Source organism: Macrotis lagotis, chromosome 2 (genome assembly GCF_037893015.1).
Source record: "Macrotis lagotis isolate mMagLag1 chromosome 2, bilby.v1.9.chrom.fasta, whole genome shotgun sequence".
In the NCBI taxonomy this organism is placed as follows: Eukaryota; Metazoa; Chordata; class Mammalia; order Peramelemorphia; family Peramelidae; genus Macrotis; species Macrotis lagotis.
In genome coordinates, this window is record NC_133659.1 from 238,491,015 (window position 1) to 238,505,742 (window position 14,728).

Here is a 14,728-nt window from a genome sequence, read left to right on the forward strand (position 1 = left end):
AATTAGTTGATGCACTTGGAAAATGTGTGCAATGTGTAATACCTCTCACCTCCAGAAAGGGGGAGAAGCAAAAAAGTTAGCACAGCTATATAACACTCAAAGGACAGGATACTTGTGCCTAGAGACAGTCTCTCTCAGAACATTTCCATTACTAAAGCCTTGCTCTCTGTGAAAACAGATATAATCTCAAAACACTGAGAAGAAAAGATAATTTTATACATGCATAGTCTACAGTATTTGATAACAATTCAGTTTCCTCAAGCTTTGTAAAGCTGGTAATCATGTTTAAGAAAACTCAGATTTTCCATATTGGTCATGTTTAATCAAAAAGAAAGGTAAACAGGCACAAAAAAGGAATAGTAAATTGGAGCCTTTAAAAACCATAATGCCATAAAAGATAGTAATCTGTTCAAACACTACAGAAAAAGTAAGTGGAGACTTAACAAAATCTTACACAAATGAACAAGACAAAAAATTGTAGAAAAATAATTATATCAATGAAAATGATAAGGATGAAACAAAAAAAAAAACAATTTCTGGAATATCATTAAAGCAATTCTCAGAAAAATCATATCCCTACAAACATGTTGACAAAATAGAAAATTAGAAAATAAAAAACTAAAAAAGCACAAAAAATAGATTAAAAATCAGAGGACAAATAATCTGGAAATTAAAAATATAACTAGGAAAGTTAAAACTGAAAGCTGATTCTTTGAAATGATTCTTTGGAATGTTTGATAAAGCAGAAAGTAAAAATTTCTTAGGAAACAAATTCCTATTTCATAAAAACATTTTTTGAAAACTAGAAAGCAATATGGTAGAAATTAGGTTTAGACAACACCTTATATCTCAGTTCCATAATAAATTCTAACTGGTCACTTGGTCTTAAAAGAAAATCAAAGTATATAAAAAGAAAAAACAAATGAGAAGACATGATATAAATCTCAGAGCTATAAAGTCAGATATATTTATAATCACGCAATATAAAATGGATAATTTTGACTATCTTAAACCTAAAAGCTATTATACAGACAAATTAAGTTACTTAGGATGAAGGAGGAAAGAGAATAAAAATTTACATAGAGCATTCTATGTTCTAGGCACTATGCTAAATACTTTTATAAGTATTATCATAACACTAACACTTGCTGTTATCCCCATTTAGCAATTAAGAAACAGGCAAAAAGAGATTGAATGATTTGCCCAGGGACATATGCATAAGCATCTGAGGTCAAATTTAAATTCAAGTCTTCCTGGACCCATGACTTCCTTAATCTAGGACCAGAGCTCTGTTCATTGTGTCACCAGTATAATGTTAAGCAAAAATCAATCTCTGATAGGCAAACAACTATGTACACACAAGATATATACAGAATAAACTGGAGATGCTCAACAGAGGGAAGTCATTCATATGTGGAAAATGGGATATTAGTTGGGAGTTGTAGGAAGCCAAGAAAACTATAGAGATAGAGAGGGAGAATGTTCTGGTTGTAGGGGATAGTCAGTGAAAACAAACCAAATTAGGAGATGGTTTCTCCTGTTCAAAGAACAGCTAGGATTTTGGGGTTGTTACTAGATTTCTTGTAAGGAACTAAAGTACAAGAAGATGAAGCAGCATGGTGGTTCAGTGGGCAGGGCACTGGGCCTGGAATCAGTAAGACCCAAGTTCAAATTCAGTTTCAGATATGTACTAGCTGTTTAACCCCAGGCAAGTCACTGGAAATAGTAAGTTATTCCAGTATCTTTGCCAAGAAAATCCCATAGACAGTACTGGTGTGCTGCCTTGGGTCACAAAAAAATTTGACATGACTGAAAAACAAAAATAAAACAAAAGACTTGAAAGGTAGGAAGGTATGAGGTTTTATAAAGGGTTTTAAAAGTCAAACAGGATTTTATATTTGGTCCTGAAAAGTGCCAGTTGATTAGAAAGGGTGGAGAGGGGGTTACATCAGATCAATTTGACACTAGTAGAAAATGGACTGGAAAATGAAGAGACATTTGTAGGATACAAAAATAAGTCAGGGGGGCAGCTAGGTGGTACGGTAGATAGAGCACAGGCCCTGGAGTCAGGAGTACTTGAGTTCAAATCTGACCTCAGACACTGAATAATTACCTAGCTGTGTGGCCTTGGACAAGTCACTTAACCCCATTGCCTTGCAAAAAAGTAAAAAAATAAGTCAGAGGAGTGACTTTTGAATTGCAAAGTATAGAATCCAAGGGTCCCTTAGGCAGTAGGTGTTCAACATAAATAAGGAGATAGCACCCAGATGCCTTGGAAGAATTTGGGCATTTGTGGAGAATGAAATACATACTGAAATACTGAAAGGGCTGGTAGACTTTGTAAGAAACTTCTTTTCAGTGAATTTTTATATATTTTTTATTTGACTTTATTCTGTTTTCAAATGGGTTTTTTTTTCATTATTTTTAATGACTCCTTTACCAAGTGTTGACCTTTTTTTTCATGGATTTCTTGCTTTATTTTAATGTCTTTTTCCATTTTTTATCTCTAGTTCTCTTATTTCATTTTTAAAATTCTTTTTGAACTTTTATAGGAATTATTTATTAGGGCCTGGGACCAATTTTGATTTTCCTTTGAGGTTTGGATGTAGCAATTTTGATCTTTTTTGGAGTTTGTGTTTTGAACTTGTCACTGTAATGTCATTCTAAAATTATTTTACTAGTCTCTTTCTTGACTTTTAACTTTATATTAAAGTTGGACTTTGCCCCTGGAGTAGGGGCCATTTCCAGGCTGTATGTTGGTTTGTTTTTTTTGTGTGTGTGTGTATGTAGCTGTTTTCAGAGCTAATTTGGGGAGTCTTAAGTTTTCAGTTCTTCCAAGGTTATATGAGCTAAGGAGAGGTGTGTTTACTACTCTCTTAGCCTGGAGAATAGTAGTCCTCTGGTCTGTGAATGATCACATACACTCTTTTCTATCCTGGAACTATTACCAGGGTTCTTCTCCTCTGTAGTCTCAAGTTCTTGGGTCCTCTTCCCCCTGGGACTATGGTCTAGGACTGCAACCCTGATATGTGTTTGGGCAATGAGACAGAGTCCTGCGTTCAGTCTTACCCTTTACTGTTTGTGGGCTGACAGCTTATAATACTGCCAATACAGTTGCTTCCAACATCTGTTGTTACTAGCTAAGGAAGTTGCCTATGCTGGACTGCACTCCACTCTAACCCTGGTGGGACAGACCTTTCCCATGAACCTTCTAATTTGTCTTGAGCTTGCTGGTTCTACTGCTCCAGAATTCCAAAATTCATAGTTGTTGGAGGGAAATTTGGGAAATTTTAAGCAAGTTCTGCTTTTTCTCCACCATCTTGGCCATTGACATTGGGAATTTTCTTTTTTAAAAATATTTTTCTTTTGTAAGACAATCAGGGTATCAAGTGTCTAAGGTGTGATTGGAATTCAGATTCTCCTTGACTTCAAGGTGAGTATTTTATCCTCTGTACCACCTTAATCTCTATTTGAAAGGAGGTTACATTGTAATAGGGGAGACACAAAATAAAAATAAAATTTACACACACATAAACATAATTCTACCTTTTCTTCTCCAATCTCTCTGCTGATCTCTAATCTCACATCTCCAACTGCCTTTCAGCCATATCAAGCTGGAGGTCCAGGAGACATCTCAAACTCAATATATTCAAAATAGAACTCATTGCCTTTTTCTTTAAACACTATTCCCACCTTCCTTTTTCAGTTTTGAGGGCAACATCATCCTCCTAGTTATCAGGCTTACAACCTAACAGTCATCTTAGATTTTTCACTCTCTCTCTCTCACCATTTCTAAACTATTGTCAAGGTCAGCTGATTTCAACTTTGTAACATCTCTCAAATATTCCACACATGACCATCAGGCTTAGAAGGAATAGCAAAATGCCATCATAGACACATCGAATGATTCTGCAGCATTACAGGCTTGAGTTATCCTTCCACAGCTGGATCTTGGACATGTGTATATATCCTTCTGTCCATATTCCTAAGAGTTATCCTTTCTTTCCTTTGGTGACTTATCTACTTATTGGAGAGTGTATACACATTAATGGGGAATGTTCTATTACTATTTACTTACCATAGTATGCCATTAAATGCCTTTGTTTCAAGCTGTCAGCCCAAGTACTTACTATGTGCCAGGTTCTATACTAGATGCTATAGATAAGAACACAAAGAATGAAATAATCTCTATTTGAAAAGAGGTTTCATTGTAATAGGGAAAACATTAAAACATATGAAATATATTCACACATATACATATATAATGTTAATAAATACATATATTTTTCATGCATACATGTTAAAACAAAATAGTCTGGAAGGAAGGGAATTAGCAGTGAAGGCAATAAAGAATGACCATGAAGATAATGCTAGAACTGCACTTTCAAGGAAGACAGGAACTCTATGAAACAGAAGAAAGGGAAAAGTACATTTCAGATATGGGGAACAACCAATGGAAATGCATGGATGTGGGAATAATATCCAGTGAGGCTGAAAAATTGCTTAAGTCAGATAATCTGGAACTTTAAAAACTAAACATGGGACTTTATATTTTATCCTAATGTATTAAGTATGCTCTAGTTCACTGTTCAGAACCAGACTGACCTCATTTCTCCCTCTAGGGTACTAACAGATTGAAGCTGTCTCTAATTGCTATTTCCATTGATTAAAACTCTCTGTTACATTACCTTCATTGCCTAGTATTATAGTTCCATTTAACCACTTAGCATCAAATAACCTTTAAAAGAGATTATTTAATCCAAAGATATAGTAAGAATAAATTTATAAACATTTCTCACAAACACCTCAGGGGACTCAGAGGGCAATCGTATCAAAACTTAGTCAGTTCCTCCATACCATTAGTCCCTCCAAGTTCATGTATGGCTGTTGCATGACTACTAGTTTACTACTCAGTCCAAATGGTTACTCCTTGCTCCTTGAGACAATGATGCCACAGTGACTGATTCCAAGATTATATATTATAGACTGTTCTTCTCAACTTTTGGAATTCACAAGGTTAAATGCGTTATTCCCTTCACTTAGAATCGAAAAGAACATATGCAGAGGTCAAGATGGACAGAGATCAGTTTCTTAGAGTCATAGGCCCCCAAAGCCTTGCCCCTCATAGCATAGTATCTTAGACACCAACACAAAACTTCAAACAAAGTAGTCAGAAAGACTGAAGTGTGAGAAACCTGAGGGAAACCCATTAAGGCCTTTTAAATCTTTTTATACTCAAAGAACTTATTCAGCATAAATTTCCTAGACTTTTACCTTTTAACAGAATGTCTAGACGTGATCCAGTATCTCTTTAAGATATTTCTTGTCCTGATTCTCATGAAAACAAACTTTCTAGCTTCTTCCATGTAGTTATAGATGTCATTGGAGGCACTTTAAGCATGTGTCAGACACATTACATTCAAGGTAATAGGAAGTTACTGGAGGGGATTGGGAAGAGTAGCGGAGGAATTAAACAGTTAGATCTGTGGGAAGTCATGAGGATCAGAGATTTATAATCTTCCTGACATCAATCATATGATCTAGATTCAGATTAATTTCCAAAAGAAGCACAGATATTGGTTGATTTGGGGGTCTTAAGTATGGTCTTAAGTACGATGGAACTGGATCTTACTGGTCATTCCTCAGGGCCTCCTTGTTGGACTGGGCCCTAGGCTTTCCTGTTCACAAGTTCCAGTGTGGACTCTAGCTCTTGCATCATGAGTGACTCATTATTCTGACTTTCCAAAACTCCTCTGGTATTTCACCTAAAGGTAGGAAAAATAAATACCACAGAAACAGAAGAGTTGTGCATTCATGGGCTATGTGGTCAGAGATCTTATGGAAAGAGATGAAAACCTGGAGCCTGTCTTATAGGGTTTATAGCATTGCTTCAACCACAGTCAGTCAGGAAAAAGCCAGAGAAAGAGACTTGCTTTGACTGATTTGTTCCCTTTGAATGAAACCCAGGTCCAAGTCTCTATCCAAATAAAAAAACTCACCTTCATCATATTTTGTGAACTGGAACCACTTACAAAGTCTAAGTGAGGATTGTTTTTGCTGAGCATACTCTGTACATTTCTAGGAATTAGGCTCATTATCCAGTCCCCTGTAAGAAAGAGCAATAGAAAAATTCTCCCCCATAACCCTAGAACCTGCTCTGTAACAAATAATACAAATGTTCCCAAAAAGCAAATGCTTCTCAACAATGCAATAAGAGAAAACATGCCAGTAACACAGATTGTAAGGGTACTTGAATGGAGGGGCACCCATGTAGATCATGAAGAGGCTACTCAAGCTTCCAATGCCATAGACTCACTGATAATGATTATATCACTTCTAGTGATTTTATCATTCTGCTCCCCTGGGTCTGATCCCAGATAGTATCAAGTGAAATGTTATCTTTGCTAGGCAATTCTCTGCTGTCTCAGGGTCAGTTCTGGACACAGTCCTATGAGACCTGGCAGGATGAACTTACTACTCTTTCTAGATTCTGCCTTTACTTAGAATCCTAGGTTCTAACTCTTCCCAAGTTTGTTTAATAAGGGAGATAGGTATCAAACCTAATCAAACCTTTCTGTCATATAGCAGAGTTTCAGCTGTATTTATAGTTTCTAGAATAGTCAACAGTTTCAGTTAAGCTGACTGATCTTTCTTATAAATTACCTATTTTAAATAATTACTTATGTATTTGAATTATTGTTGGTTATACAATTAGCATACTCAGTACATAGTATAATAGTATAGTCAGTAAATAGTATAATTAAATTTATAAAATTTATAATTAAAACCCTTAATATTTATTTCAACCTAGAAATTTAGGACATTTCATATACAGGGAAAGATAAGCAGATTCTTATGTGAACAAAGGTTTCTCCAGCATCTTAAATAAACAATATTTAAGAAACTGGAGTGGAGAGTTATTATAGAGCTTACAATTTAATGATTAATGTGGAAAATCATTCTATCTCTCCTTTCCAAATCCTTACGCAATCTGTATTTGCATTTTTACCCTCCTAAGTATCTCATTAGAACCCTCAGCACTTTTCAGGGCTCAATTTAGGTTTTCCCCTTCTACAAGAGACCCTTTCTGATGGCTCAATTATTATTGTCATCTACAGCACACTGATTACTTTGAATTTGCTTATATTACTATAATGTGAGCACCTTTAAAACAAAATTGATTTAGAGGTTGTTTTTTTTAATCTCCAGTAGTGTGTCTAATGTATGATATGACATGACATGACATGATATAAGAATGATAACCTTAAGGTAACAATATTGTATAATTATTATATTTGTTATACAAGATTTGTATATCAAATAATATTCATTCTTCTATTATTAATAATATATTTTCATAATACAACACATAACAATGTCACATATGATAGCATTAGGAAGGTGACTGCTGCGCATACTACATGTTCATAGAATTTAAATGCTAGAATTTATCTTAGAGATAATCCAAGAGTATGCCCCTCATTTTATAGAAATTAAAGTCCAGAAGACTTCTGATCCCAAATCCAGGACTTTATCATTATCTCACATCCAGTCTACTCCTCTCATTTTACAGATAAAGAACTAAAGCCTAGACCACAGCTCTCCTTAAAAACTTTTAAAAGTTATCCATTGCCTATAGAATATTAAACTTCTTCCTTTTATTCGTGGAAGAAAATGCTTTATACATTATGCCATTTGACAAAGGGCAAGAATAGGATGAAAACTGACAAAGTGGAGAAACAGATCTTGGAATCATTTAATTTTTGTTTTGAAGTTGAAAGTCAAAAGTACCCAGTGCCAAAAAAAATTTGAAGCAAGTCCAAAAAACTTGAAGAGACTAGCTCTTCTCTTCTACTCACATCAATTTTGCCTTGCCCTTCATGGAGATGTGGGGCATTGATCTTCATCAGTAAGTAGATAGTCCCATACCAATGGACTTTGGGTCTTGGGTTTTACACATTCATACCCACACATGCTTATGTGTACACAAACACATACAATTTATATATATATGTGTGTATCTTTGTCTCTAGAACCCAAGTTATATGTGTATAATATACACACACTATTTTTTAATCATTTGCCCTGGGTTGCTGTTCTCATTGGAGTATCCTGAGACTCTGTTTCAAGTTCATTTATCATTGGAGGTACTGTAAGCATGTGTCAGACACATTACATTCAAGGTAATAGGAAGACATTAACAAGTCTACTAGAAAGGAAGTCTAACTGCTCTTTCTATCCTTATATTGATTATAAATACAAAAAATGCTTAACTCTTTTAAAACTCTTTTGTCTTCTTTTCTAGGAATTCCAGTTGAATCTATGCCTAAAGCTGTTTTTCTTTTAGAGGCTTGGAGATGTTTTTGAGATTTTTTCTTTTTGGTTTTGTGTCTTGGGTATCCCTTTCAGAACTAATAGCTTTTGATGGGGGGGTTCTATTGTTTCTAGGCTCATTCTTCTAATCTACTTCTTGACTTCAGACTTGATGTTAGGGCAGGACTCTTTACTTCTGGGGGAAAATTATGAAATGGTTCTATTACTGATTTCCCTGGGGTATTGAATTTTGTGTTGTTACTGATTTCAAGGACACCTAGAAACCTGATCTATTTCAGGGCAATGTCTAATTACTGTTTTCTTGGTCTGAGTTCTACAAAAGTTTGATTCTATTGCTGACTGTAAGCAAGTGGGAAGATCTGTTGTTCAGAATGATAGAACTACAGCCTTCCATTTGATCTGGCATTCCTACACTAGTTATTCTTTTGTAGACTTCAGCCTGGGATAGAAGCTTAGACTGAATTCTCATTCTGCTACTGGGATCTAAGGCATACTGCTTTTGGTATTAGTTTCTGGAAGTATTCCTTTTTTGGTTTCACTAAGAGCCTGAGAGTATTCTTTTCTCTGGAGCATACAAACCTTTCTTAATGTCCCCTAGAGCTATAGTCTAGGAGAGGGTTGTGCTTAATAGAGCTGCTAGTTGGTCCATGTTTCTATCGAGATGCCCTGGTATGGGGTCTGAGACTTCCTCTTGCTTTAATGACCAGCTTCTATATGTGCTGGAGAGCATGGTGAGCTAATAGACCAGATCTCCAGTGTCTACATATCCTTCTTCTCTGTACATCTTCTATGGCAATGTAGGGTTAGAAAAGTAACTTGTTGTGACTTAAAAAAATTTTTTTTTAGTTTACTCATAAAGATTTAGTGTGATGAATGTGCAATTTGTTAAGAGTTTTTTTTGAGGGGGAAGTTTCTTCAAGTTTTTTTTCTGCTGCTCTCCAACCTACATTCTGCCTCCTCAACCCACATTCCGAGGCAAATAGGGTTATGTGACTTGCCCTGGATCATACAGCTAGTAAGTGTCTGAGGCCTGATTTGAACTCAGGAAAATGAGTTTCTTATCTTCAGCCCCATCACTCTATTCTCACTATGAATAGTTTCAAAATTGTCACGAATAGTAGATCTCGAATAATAATCAAATTGAATGGGAATAAAAAAGAATATATCCTTTTCTCAGTGATACATGGTATTTTTATAAAAATTGACCATATATTAGACCATAAAAACTTTGTAAGCACAGAAAAGCATAAATATTAAATATAACCTTTTCAGATCATAATGCAATAAAAATTAAATTTAACAAATTTAACATGAAAATACATTAAAATTAATTTGAGACCAAATAATCTAATTTTAAAAAAATGAGTAAATTAAAAAACAAGTCATGGAGACAATAATTTTGTTGAAGTGAATGATAATGATGAGACAATATGTCAGGACTTATGGGATGCAGCAAAGCAGTAATGAGAAGAAAATGTACATCTCTAAATGGATCAACAAAATAGAGAAAAAGCAGATCAATGAATTGAGTTTGCAATTTAAAAAATTTTTTAAAAAGAACTAATTAAAATGCTCAATTAAAAACCAAAGTCCTGAAAATTAAAGGTGAAATTAATAAAATCGACTTAATAAATAAAATGAGTTAATTTCATGAAAATATTAATAAATTAAATGAAACATTTATTAATATGATTTTAAAAAGAGAGAAGAAAATTGAATTACTAGCTTTAAAAATGAAAAGAGTGAATATACTACTGAGTACAACTGCTGTTTCTACCAACTGACCTTTTATAAAATCCAAATTCTTAGAGGAGAAACTGAATGAATTACAAGGAGACATAGACAACATAACTATAATAGTAGGATTTTAACCTCCCTCTCTTAGAATTAGAACAAGTTAACCACAAAATAAATAAGAAGGAAGCTAAGAGGATTAATAAAATCTTAGAAAATTTATATATGACAGACCTCTGGAGAAAACTGAATGGGGATAGAAAACAATGTAACTTTTTCTCTGAAGTGCAGGATACCTATACCAAAACTGACCATGTATTGGGACATAAAAACCTTGTAATCAAATGCAGAAAAGCAAAAGTAATAAATACATGCATTTCACATGGTGATACAAAAAAATTCATGTAATAAGCCAAAAATTAATTGAAAACTAAATAACCTAAATTTAAAGAATGAGTGGATCAAATCATAAAAATAATCAGTCTCATCCAAGAAAATACCAACTGTGAGATGTCATACCAAATTTTTTGGGATGCTGTCAAAGCAGTTTTTATGCTTATGGGAATAAAATAGAGAAAAAGGAGATCAATGAATTGGGCATGCAATTAAAAAAGCAAGAAAAAGAACAAATTAAAGATCCCCAATTAAATATGAAATTAGAAATTCTGAAAATCAAAGGAGAGGTTAATAAAACTGAAAACAAACTATTTCTTAATAAATGAAACTAAGAATTGTTTTATAAAAAAGTTTAATTTTGGTTAATATGATTAAAAAAAGGAATGAGGAATACTACAATATCAGTATCAAAAATGAAAAGAGTGAATTCACCACCAATGAGGAGGAAATTAAAGAGATATTTCAGAGCTATTTTGTCCAACTTTATGCCAACAAATGTGACAACCTGAGGAAAATGGATGAATATTTACAAAAATATAAACTACCCAGATTAACAAGAGGAAATAAAAACTTAAATAACCCCATTTCAGAAAAAGAAATTCAAGAAACTATCAATGAACTCCCTAAGAAAAAAATCTCCAGGTCCAGATAATTCAAAAGTGAATTCTACCAAGCATCCAAGGAACAATTATGATGAACAACCTTGATGGAAGCAACCCCTCTCAACAGTCCAGAGAGCTAAGACAACTGTATAGAATGGTTATGGACTATATTATCCCTAACTAGAGGAAGAAAAACAAAACAAAATAAAACATACAGAAAAAAACCCACCCCTACTGAATCTGATGAACACCTTATAAAAATTATCTCTTATGTATCTCTTTCCCTTAATCCTGATAACTCATGCCAAAAATTACTAATTTGTAAATATGTTTAACAAAATATGTATGTAAAATGCTAACCTAACTGTTCCTTACTGAGGGTAGGGGAGTGGGAAGGAAGGGTGGAGGGAAATTTTGGAACTTCGAACTTGGGAATATGCATGTACAAATGTACAAATGGATGAAAATTAAAAAAGAAAAGAAAAAAGAAAAAGTTAGAATTCTGATCAGCTTGATAAAGAAATATACTTCATGACCACTATTTCTGGAAGAAGATACTACCTCCTGATAAAGAGGTAAAAGATTCAAAATGTAAAATAATACAGTGTGTATGCTTTTAATAATATATGCATGTATTCATACATTATTTTCAGATTTGGACATTGAGTACATTAATTTTGCTTTGTAATGAGAGTTAATCTTTTTTTTATTTAGGTGGGAAGAAGAAATAGCAAAAGGGAAGGGTTTTTAATATTATTGAAAAAATAAAATTTAATGGAAAATCTAAAAAAGAAGTACCTCTACTGTTTTGGGTGATGAGTACATGACTAAACCCAGTGTGGGTGGGATGCCTTGACATGATATGAAAAATCCTCCAACTTATTTTTATACTTCCAGACTATCCTATCTTATCCAACACAAGGAAGACAAGACATTTTATGACTACTTAGTCAGAGGAGATGACCTTTGTTCATCCTGATGCATGATTTCTGGTCCCCTTAGGTCAAAATTAAGGTCTATCATTTAATGAAACTCCATTATTTTACTTTGCTCTTTCTGTGTCTCTGTGAATCAAGGTTTATTAAACTAAGTTCCTGAAATAAGGGAATATTTCAGATCATGAGGTGGCTCTGAACTCCACTTCATTGGAGGTGACCATGGAGTGCTATTGTAGAGTTCTGTCTCAGTGGTTTTTCTTGCAGATTGGACAGTTTTGGACCCTACAATTTAGTGTCATTGCCTTGCTGAAGGGAAAAGTGAAGTGTGAAGTTGGGAAGAACTGAATTCAGATACAATTTTGAATACTTGTCAACTATGTGATACTGAGTAAATCACTTAATTTTTCTCAGTCTTAGTTTCCTCATTTTGAAAATGGGGATAATTATTAGTACCTACACAGATGTAAAGTTCTTTGAATTCTTTAGAGGCACTGAAGAAGGTACCTCCTTTTGAGAGGAGATCAATGAGGAAATTCCAGGGAAACAATTAAGAAGCTTAGAGGTTTTCTATCTTACTTGCATAAGATTATACAGCTAATATATGGCAGAGCCAGTAGTTTGATTCGGTGAAAATTATTTTTTTTTAGGTTTTTTTTTCAAGGCAAATGGGGTTAAGTGGCTTGCCCAAGGCCATACAGCTAAGTAATTATTAAGTGTCTGAGGCCAGATTTGAACTCAGGTACTCCTGACTCCAGGGTCAGTGCTCTATCCATTGTGCTACCACCCCTTGTGAAAATGATTTTGCAAATTTTGAAGGAACAATTAAAGGTAACTCCCCTTAACCAGAGTTATCCAGGTAAAGAGAAAGAGCTCAATGAGGAAGGTCTGAGGATAGTTCAGTGGGGAACCTTCTAACTCCTCTGGCTAAAATAAGCTCTACCTCTCCTTCTACCTAAATGACTCTTAACCCAATTCAAAGCAAACAGAATTATGGACCAGAAGCTTGGAAAATTCTAATCTCTAGAAATCATTCTCAAATTCCTCTGATCAGCAGATGACTGATAACACAATGTCAACTAAAAGCTATTATTAGCAAATAAAGGTGAATGATGTGAATGATACCTTGTGTCTCTAAAGATTTTTGTTAAATAATAGGGGCCAGACTGTCCACTTGATAGCTTCATTCCCTTTGAATCTAAACTTTAAATCTAGATTTTAGAAGAAGATAGAATCTTAGGGTGTATAAACTGAAAGGGAGCTTAGAAGTTTTCCAACCTCTGGCACTTGGCAAGCAGCTGACAGGAGTAGGAGACAGGAGTAGGATTTAGATCTTTGGATTCCTATCCTTTCTACCCTATTCCTGCCTCACATAGGGCTCAGTGTGTAATGAAGTAGAAGGGTGGCCCTTTGAAATCAATATTTGACTTCTTACTATAACACAAACTACCCATGCAGAACTTGAGAAAACCATGAACCCTTTCTGGATCTCATTTGCATCTACAAAATTAAGGGGTTGGTCAAGATGATTCTAACTTTAAAAAAACACAATCTGTCATCTTTGATTTTCCTCAATGGTAGAATGGTAAAATCTTCTAAGCACATAACTTCTCCAGACTTTCTCAACTAAGATTGGTTTTCTCCAACGATTACAGCATAATCTATGTATAATAAAATAGCTAACATAACACTTACATAATACTGTAAGATTTACAAAGCACTTTACATACATGATTTCATTTGATCTTTTATTACAGTACTATGAATTAGGTACTATTTTATTCCATTTTAAGAGGAAGTTTAGGCTGAAAGGAGGTCAAAGTGACTTGTATATACAATTAATGAAGGTCTAGGGTCACACAATTGTGTGAAGCAGGGATTCAAATTCCTATCTTCTTAATTTCAAATCAATAACTCTACCCACTATGCATATTTTATACTTTTTTCCAAGGTTAGGAATATGGAAGAAATGACAAGACTTGGCAAACTGATTTCATATGGGAGGTGAGAGTGAGAAATTGAGGATGACACCTAGGTAGTGAGTTAGCATGATGGGAGGAAATTAGGAAGTGGGGATGGTTTAGGAAGAAAGATAACTTTTTTTGTTTTGAACACATTGAGTTTAAGATGTCTATGAGACATCCAGTTTAATATATCTAATAGATAGTGATGGGAGGGTTGAGAAGGGCTAGAGAATTGTCTGTATAGAAATATTAGTTGAATCCATGGAAACTGATGTGATACCAAGTGAAGTAGTTTAGAGGGAGAAGAAGGCATGGGCAAAGCTTTTGGGGGACAGTCATACTTAGTGATCATGAAGATTCAGCAAAAAAGACAGAGAAGGATCAATCAAATGGTAGAAAGAGAACTTGAGAGGAGGTACTTCTTCAGTGCCTCTAAAGAATTCAAAGAATTAGGGGTGGCTAGGTGGCAAAGTGGATAAAGTACTGGCCCTGGAGTCAGGAGTACCTGGGTTCAAATCCGGCCTCAGACATTTAATAATTACCTAGCTGTGTGGCCTTGGGTAAGCCACTTAACCCCGTTTGCTTTGCAAAAACCTAAAAAAAAAGAATTCAAAGAATTAGATGGAGTATCAAAGAGAAGAGACCAATAATATCAGTGACACTGAAAAGTAGTCAAGGAAGAGAAATGAGCAAAGGTCCTTTGTTTCAACTCTTAAGAGATGAGAAAGAACTTTAAAGTGAACAGTTTTAGTTGAATGTTGAA